This window comes from Humulus lupulus, chromosome 6 (assembly GCF_963169125.1).
Source record: "Humulus lupulus chromosome 6, drHumLupu1.1, whole genome shotgun sequence".
NCBI lineage: Eukaryota > Viridiplantae > Streptophyta > Magnoliopsida > Rosales > Cannabaceae > Humulus > Humulus lupulus.
Genome location: NC_084798.1, coordinates 109,523,176 through 109,532,213, shown reverse-complemented (window position 1 = coordinate 109,532,213; position 9,038 = coordinate 109,523,176). Strand labels below are relative to the sequence as shown.

General features: G+C 46.1%; 1 non-coding gene across 1 annotated transcript; it reads right to left on the bottom strand.

Moving 5' to 3' along the window:
• Positions 1-7,683: 7,683 nt before the first annotated feature.
• Positions 7,684-7,790, bottom strand: LOC133787723 (small nucleolar RNA R71). Its single transcript, XR_009872725.1, has one exon. It is a non-coding gene; the product is annotated as a small nucleolar RNA R71 (small nucleolar RNA).
• Positions 7,791-9,038: the final 1,248 nt, after the last annotated feature.

Sequence of the window (9,038 nt, the reverse complement as noted above, 5' to 3'; positions counted from 1 at the left end):
CCTAGGTGCGGTCGTGGCATGGCCTCGCGAGATGGTGCGCGGGCCTGGGCACCTAGGCGCGGTCGAGGCGTGGCCTCGTGAGATGGTGTCCAGGCCTGGGCACTTAGACGTGGTCGAGGCATGGCTCGCGAGACGGTGCATGGTCTTGGGCATCTAGGCGTGGTCGTGGCGTGGCCTCACAAGATGGTGTACAGGCCTGGGCACCTAGGCGCAGCCGAGGCAGGGCCTGCAAGGCGTGGATCGCGAGACGGTGCCCAGTCTTGGGCACCTAGGCGTGGTAGAGGCGTGGCCTCGCGAGATGGTGCGCGGGCCTGGGCACCTAGGCGTGGCTCGCGAGATGATGCATGATCTTGGGAACCTAGGCACGGCAGAGGTGTGGCCTACGAGGCGTGGCTTCGTGAGATGGGATGGTGCGCGTTCCTAGGCACCTAGGCGCGATAGAGGCGTGGCCTTGCGAGATTGTGCACGGTCCTGGGAATCTAGGTGCGGCCGAGGCGTGGCCTGCATTGTGTGGCCTCGCGAGATGGTACGCTGGCCTGGGCACTTAGGCGCGGCTGAGGTGTGGCTCATGAGACGGTGCGTGGTCTTGGGCACCTAGGCATGACAGAGTTGTGGCCTCGCGAGATGGTGCGTGGGCCTGGACACCTAGATGCGGCCGAGGTGTGGCATGCGAGGTGTGGCTCGCGAGACGGTGCGTGGTCTTGGGCACCTAGGCACGACAGAGGCGTTGCTTCGCGAGATGGGGTGGTGGGAGTTCCCAGGCACCTAGGAGCGGTAGAGGTGTGGCCTCACGAGATGGTGCGCGGTCTTGGGCATGCCTGTGTGGCCTCGCGAGACGATGATACGCGACTGGTGGCGCGAGGTGCCTGGGCGCGCGACTGTTGGTGCGAGGCACCGGGGTGCGCAACACATAGGCACGAGTCCATAGGACCTTCAGCGAGGTAAGCAAGGTGAAGTGAGCTTGGGCCTCGCGTGGGCTAAGACAGGTCAATCTCGCGAAGGCCTTGCGTGAGGCTTGGTTCTTTCAGGATCATGTCCAATTTGCGGTGTTCACACTTGCCCCCCAGTCTACGAGAGAGTCTTCAGGCTCTTGTAGACTTCAAGGTGTGATGCATTCGGGATGTCCGTGATATTTTGAGGGTGTATGTGAGCCTATCATTCTGCTTTGCAGATCCCAAGGCGAGTGCCAAGGCATCTCATTGACCATTGATTAGGCATCAGATTTGATGACTAAGATGTGCCTATGGTTCTTATAAATAGGCCTTCATATCTAGCCTATTATTTACACTTTATCTCCTTAGCTTAGTGGTTTTAGAGTCTTTACTTCTTTCAAGAGGTAAGGGGTTTGACCCTCCACAACCTCACTTTGGTTGTCCTTCATTTTTATTATTTGAGTCTATTTATTTTATGCCAATATCCACACAGGTCGTTGGGGACTAAAACTCCTCTCTCTTTCATTTTTGCAGGCGCGAATCAATGACCCTTCGCATTTGTTTGATCACGGCGGTGGTTTGGACCCTTGTCCTCCTTTTGACTGTGCTGGTACTTTTGACCTTTGACCTTCCTACAACAGTGACTGCGCTCGATGTTTCTTACATAAGGTATACTTTCTTTCTTTCTTATTTCATTGGGTCCCAATTAGCACTACTCGGGATGGGTTGCCTGGTCCGGAGCTTGTTGTGAGTTGATCCATTTACATGCCCTTGTTTGTACCCCGTAGTTGGTCATTTAAAGATCTCATGTCTAGAGGTTTTGAGTCCATTCTTTTGTGTTTTGTAGCAATCCCCTCATTTACACGTGCACCCTTATTACCTATAAGACGATGTTCCATGGCATGTGAGGGGTCGTCTGGTACCCCTCCGGGGGTCGAGTTTGTAGACTTATCTTTAGACTTCCAAGGCCACACAAAGCAGGCCACGCCTCTGCCGCGCCTTGGCGCCCAAGACCGAACACTATCTTGCGAGCCACGCCTCGCCTGCGCACCATCTTGCGAGGCCATGCCTCGCAGGCCACGCCACGACTGCGCCTAGGTGCCTAAGACCGCACATCGTCTTGGGAGCCAAGCCTCGCAAGCCATGCCTCAGCCGTGCTTAAGTGCCCAGGTCTGCGCATCGTCTCGCGAGGCCACACAATGCAGGCCACGCCTTGGCCGCACCTAGGTGCGTAATACCGCGCACCATCTCATGAGGCCACGCTTCGTAGGCCACGCCTTGGTGCCTGGGAAGCCACGCCTCTGTCGTGATTAGGTGCCCAAGACCATTCACCATCTCTCGAGCCACGCCTTAGTCGTGCCTAGGGGCCCAGGCCTGCGCACCATAGGCCACGCCTCTACCGCGCCTAGGTGCCTAAGACCGTGCACTATCTCACGAGCCATGCCTCGGCCGCGCCTAGGTGCCCATGCCCACGCACCATTTATTGAGGCCATTCCTCGTAGGCCACGCCACGACCGTGCCTAGGTGCCCAAGACCGCGCACCATCTCGCGAGCCACGCCTCGCAGGCCATGCCTCGATCGCGCACCATCTCACAAGGCCATGCCTCATAGGCGACGCCTCTGCCGTGCCTAGGTGCTCGGGAATGCGCAAGAACCCATCTTGCAAAGCCATGCCTCATAGGCCATGCCTCTGTCACGCATAGGTGCCCAAGACCGCGCACTGTCTCGCGAGCCATGCCTCGCAGGCCACACCACGACCGCGCCTAGGTGCCCAGGCCTGCGCACCATCTTACGAGGCCATGCCTCTACCATGCCTAGGTGCCCAAGACCGCGCATCGTCTCGCGAGCCATGCCTCACATGCCACGCCTCTGCCGCGCCTAGGTGCCCAGGCCTGCGCACCATCTCGCGAGGCCACGCCACGAACATGCTTAGGTGCCCAAGACCGTGCACCATCTCGCGAGCCACGCCTCGTAGGCCACCCCTCAATCATGCCTAAGTGCCCAGGCCCGTGCACCGTATCGCGAGGCCACACAATGCAGGCCATGCCTCAGCTGCACCTAGGTGCCCAGGACTACGCACCATCTCGCGAGGCCATGCCTTGCAGGCCACGCCTCTGCCGCGCCTAGGTGCCCAGGAATGCGCACCATCCCATCTTGCGAAGCCACGTCTCGTAGGCCATGCCTCAGTTGCACCTAAGTGCCCAGGCCCGCGCACCGTCTAGCGAGGCCACACAACTCAAGCCACGCCTTGACCGCACCTGGGTGCCTAGGACTGCACACCATCTCGCGAGGCCATGCCTCGCAGGCCACACCTCTGCCGTGCCTAGGTGCCCGGGAACACGCATCATCCCATCTTATGAAGCCACTCCTCGCTGGCCACACCTCTGCCGCTCCTAGGTGCCCAAGACCGCACACGCCTCGGCCGCACCTAAGTGCCCAGGCCCGCGCACCATCTCGTGAGGCCACACCTCTGCAGCGCCTAGGTGCCCAAGACCGCGCACAGTCTCGCTAGCCACGCCTTGGTCGCGCCTCCATTTCCAGGCCCGCGTACCATCTCGTGAGGCCATGCCTCGGCCGCGCCCAGGTGCCCAGGCTCGCGCACCATCTCGCGAGGCCATGCCACGACCACACCTAGGTGCCCAGGATCGCACATCATCTCGCGAGGCTACACCTCTATGATATAAGCATATGCCTCGCTAATGAGGCCCTTCTCTATTTTCTAAGGAAGGTGTCACCAGCGGGGCACGACTCCCACATGCTTATCTCACTCAAGGCTACAAGTCCTCTTATACTAAACAAAATAAAAAGGGGCTTGGAGCAAGGGTGTATCTTGGATATATGAGAGCAACCTTCAGGTACGTCTGATGCCACTTCCCTGACAATGCACTTATGAACAATCTGGTCCCCCGGGACCACAATGTATTAGGGGTCATTATAGCCCACAATAAAGGGAACCTCACTTCATCATTGAGGGGGGTTGGAAAAACAATGTTGCTTTGGAACAAGAGAAATACAAGTTCTTTTCTCCATTTCCTTCTGCAACTATTTTCTAAGTTTCTTATTAGGTTCTTGAAGTTCTTCATGTATAAGCTATATACTTTGATTTTTCTAACTTGACATCGTTGATGAGTTCTCATTGTCAACATTATCATTTCCAACCTCGATATTAGCCCTGCCTACTCTGATTGACTGCCTTGGAGGTATAACTTCCAAGTATGTCTACAATCAATGACCCGACTTATCAAGCATGATAACCACATCCAAAAACCATCCCACGGTCAAACCCAAACAAACACTGCATTCACATGCAACAATAATGTTCATAAGCATATCTTTCATATTCACATAGAAATAAGGAGAGCCATGCCATAGCAGTATATATCATGCTACCTATTCTAGCATGCAGATAAGGCTTATAATTCAAATAAACAATTAAACATGTATTCAACACATTACCCACTGAACCGTGAGTCAAGATTGTCTTTAGCAGTGAGCGTACATGTTTAGTCGATCTACGAGAACCATACAATCTTGGCAGCTCTGATACCAAGTTGTAATGCCATACTAATCTAGGATCGTTACATTGTGTGCTTAAAATATTGCTTAACTCATTGAGCTAGTCATTTGGACTCAAAAGTGTAATAAAAGTTAATTAAAGGTTTAAGTCCTAAATTTTTTGGTCAAAAGGAATAAACTTTTCCATTAAAACTTTAAACATTTACAACGGATCCCAAAAGAGTTTAAATAATATATACAATTACATTTAATGTTCTCAAAATAGTCGACCTAAGCTACTAAAGTGGGCTTTTACTCTAAGTCCCTCAAAATATCCTAACCATGGCGACCGAGCAGGTTGAACATGCATGCGCTGCTCCAAAGCTCTCTAACTCATGGCTGGTCGACTTTCTCCTTGCCCTTACTTGTACCATAGAGCACCTGTGAGCCAAGGATTAGCAAAAAAACCCCACAAGGCATAATAAATATCATGTCCAACATAAACAGTAATCAACTTGCTTCATAGATAATAAATGCATTCATTCCTATCATATAAATCATTAACACATTTCACATATTATAAACAAGCTCAATTCAAATATATAAACCATTTACACGACCGTACCAAGCAGCCTTGCCAAGCGAGGTGCATCTCTTGGCACCAAGCTTATGGGCCATGTCGGGCTAGTGTGTACAAAACTCCCATGGTGGCTCCGCCATCACGACCTACATTCCGTATGTATATCGCCGATTACTGACCATGCCGATCATTCACAAACAATTCAATATAAATAAACATAGCAAACATCATTATGCATAAAATAGGAACTCTGCCTAACAAATTCATATATATGATCATAACCGCATTCCATCATAACCAGGCAGATGCACTACTCTATGTTCATATGTCAGTTTTCTTACCTCATGTCTTGTGCGAGAATTAAGATGACCTCGAGTGCGATCCTCTCCCGAGCTTCTCAGAAACCTTAGTCACAACAAAATAATGTAGGTTTAGTTTTCCTTAAACCACAACCTAGCATAACTTCTCTATAAATACCACTAGGCTTAAAATACACTTTAAACATGTCTAATTATGTCCTAGAACATTAGATTATAGTACCCTAAGGTTACCCATCAAAATCCATTGAAAATAAACCCAAAATCCAATTGTAAGCACATGCCGGTCGACTGCCTGCCTAGGTGTTAAGTCTATTTTAGTACGATTTAGAGTATGTTTTAGGGTGTGTTTTTAATTTTTAAAGTGGTTTTGTGCCGTATTACACTTGTGTTTGGCGTATATTCAGATCTAGCAATTAATCAAGGGATGAAGTGGATGTGGTGTGAAGTGTGCTAAATTGAGGATAAATTTGGTGGTTTTACACATGGTTCGGTTTTTGGTCATTCTTGGACATAAAGAAAGAGTCCAGATGTGAAAGAAAGTTAAAAGTGATGAGTTGTAAATATTGGGCATTTTGAGCAACGACGCTTGTAAGCAGAGCCGCTCCGCATTCAAAGGTAGAGAGTTGTTGTTTCTTGTAGACGCCAGAGTTGCGACGCTGGAATTTATTGATGAAATTGAGCTGCGACATTTTAAAGTACTACCACGGCGCTGGCAAATACAGAGACGATTGGAATATGGGTAATCATAGGCGGGCTGCAGCGCGTGTTTCTGGAGTCGCGGCGCTAAGGTCTGTATGCGCACGAGGAATAACATTTTTGTCCCTTATGGTTGAAAAATTAGTAGGGTTTAGTATTTAATCATTTTTTTATAATTAGGAGAGCAACTTTTATCAGAAGAGGCAAGGCGAACGTTTCGGGAGTTATTTCATAGATTGAATCTACAATTATTTTTCTTCTTCCTTAATTTTCTTTATGTTCAACTTTGGTATTATGGATTTCTTTGCTATGTTGATGAACTAATTTATGTATTAGGGTTTCAATTGAATAACTTGAACCTCTACTATGACCAAATGCAAAGTTTGGTTTTCTTCTTCCTTTATTAAGACCTTTTCAATTTATGCTTATTGTATGAGATTTGATTGGCCATTGTTTTCCATAATTTTTATGAGTTTGAATCAAATTCTGAAAAGTGAGGTTTGGACATGCTCTAATTGAATTGACATAAAATCAATCTTGAATGAGAGTATCACAATTTTTTTTGTAGCTTTTAAGTTGTTGATGTTAATGTTTCCTAAATGTTGAATTTATCATAGAAATATAGAAAATTCTCACTTAGGTTGAATTTTATAATTAGTAACTTGATTATAAAATGTTTTTAACAACTTGCTATCTCAATATGGAGAAGAATTGTTAATCTTGCATTAGTAAATGATAGAGTGGAAAGTTGATGAGATTGAAATCCCTAGTTGTCTTTATTCTTGATTTAATTCTTGTGTTCTTTTTATTTGATTACTCTTGCATTTTACATTCGTTTATGTTTTTACTTTTAGATTTTACAAACCAAAAATTTCATTAGCTAAATAGAAACTAAAGATTAATTGTTTGGTAATTGATAATTCAGTCTTCGTGGGATGATATCGGATTTATCAAATTTTATTACATTTGCGATTACGTATCTTAAAACTCGCAACAAGTTTTTGGCGCCGTTGTCAGGGGTTGAAATTCTATTAATATCAAAATAGTTAATTTTATTTCTGATTTGGTTTGTTATTTATTTATTTTACTAATTTGGTTGGTGTGAGCTTTGCAATCTCGGTTTCAGGCACTGTTGTTATATGTGTAGTAGAAGGGGATCTGACAGTTTAGTTCCTATTAATCCTTAAATAGAGAGAACTTCAAGCAGATTGAGAGACAAAAAAGACCAGAAATCAGTATGGGTGATGTCAGGGATAATGAGCCTAATTTTAATGCTGCTGAGGACCAAAATGCCCGAACATTAAGAGATTATGTACTCCCTACTGTTACGGGAGTACATTCATGCATTAGCCCACCAATGGTTCCTGCAAACAACTTTATGATCAAGCCAGCAATCTTACAAATGGTCCAGTTCACAATTCAGTTTGGTGGACTCTCCTCAGAATATCCTCACATGCACATAACAAATTTTTTGGAGCTATGTGCAACGTTCAAATATAATGGGGTGAGCGATGATGCAATCAGATTGAGGCTATTCCCATTCTTACTGCAGGATCGAGCTAAAAGTTGGTTGAACTCCCTTCAATACAATTCTATAAATACTTGGGAGGAGTTGGCTCAGAAATTCCTTACCAAGTTCTTTCCTCTATCAAAGGCTGCTAAATTAAAGGAGGAGATCAATAATTTTTACTAGCTTGAGGGGGAATCTTTATATGACTATTGGGAGAGGTTTAAAGAACTATTGAGAAAGTGTCCTCATCACGATATTGAAAAGTGGATGTTGGTCCACAACTTTTACAATGGATTGTGTGGTACTACTCGCACCATAATTGATGTCGTAGCTGGAGGGGCATTTATGAGTAAAAGTGCCATCGAGGTATATGAGTTGTTGGAAGATATGGCTACAAACAACCATCAATGGTCTGATGAGCATGCAACTAGTAGCTAAAAGGTAGTTCAGGTTCATGAATTAGATGCAATCACTGCTTTGACTGCTCAAGTTGCGACATTGACTAAGCAATTACAGCAGAATGCAATATCAACCAATGACATTCGGTTATGATAGGGTGTGAAATTTTTGGCGGTCCTCACTAATTTGAGCAGTGTATGACAACAAAGTTCAATAACACCGTCCTTATGGAGAAAGTCAACATGATGAGTAATTTTAATAGGCAAGCCAACAATCCTTTTACCAAATAATTTAATCTAGGGTGGAGAAATCACCCTAATTTTTCATGGAGAAATAATCAGAGCCAGCAACCTCAATTCCAACCTCAATCCCACCAGATCATGCCTCAACCTCCAGCGTTGCCACCTAGGCCACCAGTTTCTGAAGAGAAGCCAAATGAGTTACAAGCTGCACTGTTGATCTTGACCAACTCCCAAGATCAGTTTATGACTGAAACTCAATAATCCATCAGAATTCTCGAAATGAGAGTGGGTCAATTGGAAAATTTGTTACAAAGCAGACCTTAAGGAAATTTGCCAAGTTTTATTGAGGTGAATCCTAAGGAGCAATGCAATGCAATCTCCTCGAGGAGTGGTAAGGAGTTGGAAGAGTCATTTGATAAGTCTAGTATTCCACCAAAAATGGATTCTAAGAAAGAGGGTAAGGTAGAAGAAAAGGTTACAAAGAACCTTGAGAGGAAGAAGTCACCAATGAGTTTTGAGCACCACATAAAAATTCCATTTCCACAGAGGCTCCGGAAAAACAATCTTGAAAAGCATTTTGCTAGATTTTTAGAAGTTTTTCGGAAGCTTCACATAAATATTCCATTTTCCGAGGTGCTTGAGCAAATGCCAAATTACCTTAAATTCTTGAAGGAAATTTTATCAAAGAAAAGGAAAGGAGGAATACGAGACATTTGCGCTTACTGAGGAGTGCAGTGTAATATTGTAAAAGAAATTATCGCCACAGCTTAAAGATCCTAGTAGTTTCACGATTCCATGCTTTATAGGGAGTTAAGTGGTGACAAAGGATTTATGTGATTTAGGGGCTAGTGTGAATCTAGTGCC